This window comes from Tuber melanosporum (genome assembly GCF_000151645.1).
Source record: "Tuber melanosporum whole genome shotgun sequence assembly, scaffold_204, strain Mel28".
NCBI classification, from domain to species: domain Eukaryota; kingdom Fungi; phylum Ascomycota; class Pezizomycetes; order Pezizales; family Tuberaceae; genus Tuber; species Tuber melanosporum.
In genome coordinates, this window is record NW_003298869.1 from 100,940 (window position 1) to 103,909 (window position 2,970).

Genomic DNA, 2,970 nt, shown 5'->3' on the forward strand with positions numbered 1-2,970 from the left:
TGATTAGAAACAAATAGAATCCCGAATCTAATAGCACTCGTATTCTGTAGCGCTGATGATTCGGGTTTATAACGTGAATGTAAGCATGTTCCTCAGGACAATCATATCTTGTAGGCTTTGGTGTGCTAAAAGCATGCTTTTTTAGGTAAGGCGTTGAATCGTTGTTTTGTCGTTTCGATATGTCTGAGGTTTAATAACAACTGGGATGTTTGTTACTGCGCCTTCGCAGTTTCGACCCCTGAGGTCTCTTCAGACAAACTTGTTTCCACTTGGTATATTGGGCAGCCCACTACTAGCGGTCTTTACCCCCTGCCGAGGGGTTCCCATAACTTCCACTTTTACTTTCTGTGGAACCAATCCAGGGGGTCTCTGCCATCGTCCAGATATTATGGAAACAAAAGCCGGGTGTGTAGGACTGGTCGGCTGTCTCTTTGGTAACCTTCCCGGGCTTATTCTCTACCCTTGCTTAACCGTAGACAGTGTCCTCACTTTATTGAGTTCTGTTTAGTACCAGTGCAGCACCTAAGAAGCAGTAACTAAAAGTAAGGTCTAGAGCTCTTGTACCTATTTCTCGTGTAGATCGAAGATGTGCTTCGCTTATCCTCTAGATCCTTCATCTTAGCCCTACTGTCGCTTCCTTCAGAACCCTTGGTGCTGTCTGTTTCCTATCTGGGCTTTGGTCTTTATCGGAGATCTTTCAGTATCTAGATCACGTGCCTGACTACCTAAACGGTCATGCATTAGGTCATTAGGGTGAGCTTGCGTCACTCTTTTGGGAAGCATAGAGGTGCCGCCAATGTGTACACTGCACTTTATTAATCCCCTTGTCCTTGTGGCAAGAAGGACGAGTGTACTCCCACTCAGGTCATGATCGCAAGGTCCTGTTCTTCGCTTCGATGTCCCCTTAATTTGCCGTTGATTTCGATTTCTAGAGAGTATGTCTCTTCTAGACTACCTGAATACTGAAGTTGTCGGTACCAATGAGATGACTTAAGTTATCTCTTCGTCATCACCTAGTTTCCAGAGTTTATTACCTCTTGGAACTTGGCCAGCAGAGATTTTTCTGGGACGGTTAACTGTTGCCACCCTTCTAGGCCTTAGTGTCTTGAATGGGTGGTCATCTGCCCTTGTTCTAGACACCTGGATTTGTCCCCAGCAGGTTTTGTAGTGGTGGTTTTTCTTACCACAACGAGTACAATTGCCATCCTGCTTTCTTTCATCGATAGTTGACTGGGGGATTCCTTTGTGGGCAGCTTTGAAGTTTTTCTGTGTTAACTTCATAGTTGCAGTAGACTTCTTTACCGGTTTATTGGGTTCCGGTCCCCGTTTCCCTTTCTTGGAGGGACCACCTCCTTTTATGAAGGGTTTCTCCCTTTTTTCCTTTAGTTGAATTTTGTCTGAAGTTTTCTGGTCTGAAGATGTCCTTATGGGTTTCGATTTGTCCTGGTCTAGGTGATTCTGTTCCTGTTCCTCCTTATCTCTTTCTGCTTCCAGGACTGCTTTTTCCCATTTGGCATCGGTATCATACTTGTTTAAGGAGAGTCACGACCTAATCTTGGAGGGCAACTTTCTATCACGTGCCATTCGCCAGGCTGGTCCTATTAATAGGATGTGGAGATTCAGATTATGCATTTTCCCCATGAAGGTCTGAATATCATTTTTGTACTTCTACAGATTCCATATCCCGTATGGCCTTTCGTCCTTCTTCAAGAGGAGAGTACTGACTAGTAAATTTGTGCTCAAAGCGAGTCCAGGAAGATAATTCCGGGTCTTGTTCTTCTCCTCAGAGACTATCCATTGTGCGTCGATACCATACGACTATTGGACTGACCTGATCCCCCGTTGTCCTTCCCAGGTCATAGATGATGCGTTCTCGATCATCATTCCAGATTCTTGGATTTCGTTCGAAGTAGTCTACACATTGGGTTAACCAATGGTAAATGCATTGACTGGTCTTTGCTTCGAAAAATGGGGACAGGTCTGTCGGTCGTTTAACCGTTTGAGCTAATGCTTCTGCAAGTACACCAGCTGTTCTAAGCTGTTTAGGGGTTAGTCCCCGTCTGAATCTGGATGGTCCTCCTCCACATTTTCCTCCATTTCTATCGTCATCTCCATCATCACTCCCATCGTCCAGGTCGCCACCCGGTATTACAGAAATCTGAGGTTTTCCTTCTCTCTGTTTCCCTTTGTCTCGAGGAGGGATTTCCTCAGGTTCCCCCGCTCTGCAGTCTCTTCCCATTCTTTTAGGACTGATTCTAACATAGCGTGCTGACCACTTGGTTGTCCACAATCTAGTGCCTTAAGCTTGTGAAAAAATAGGGATAGGGTATCGGATATGTGGGCTTGATCCTTCTGGATGGTGCGGGAAAAGTCTCTATACCGTTCTGAGTCCCTTTCTTGCTGTGTGGCCAAATTGGATATCAAGGTTCGCATTTTGGTATTTTGTTAGGTCTGTTATACTCTGAACTCTTGGAAAGCGCGTTCTAAGATGAGATCTCATTCTAGAGCTTCTCGCTGTATTTGGGTGGTTCCCCCTTCGTGATGCTCTTGTTGTGCATCTTGTGCTGCCAATTTGGCGGCAATCTCCCTATTGATCCTTTCTTGGATCTCTCGGATATTTGTGTTAGGAATACCAGAATCTGATACCTAGGAACCACCCTAAGTAGGGTAATTCCACTCGGAATTGGAATCCCTGGTCTCCAACACCCCCCTCCGGCTCCCTTACAGGGCTCGCACATCATCATATATATCAACCTCAGTTGCGTCCTGTGACTATATTATTACCAAATTGAAGGTGTCGGAATAACACTATATACGTCGCCACCGTCCATCCGACCAGATCCTGTTCGCGGGATATATGAGAGGGGACCTTCGGCTAGGTCTGAGAAGTAGAACGGAGTGATTCCATCAACTACTCAGAGAGTTACTTGGCTCCAAAGACATGATACCTTTAGCACGGGCCGTAAGTAA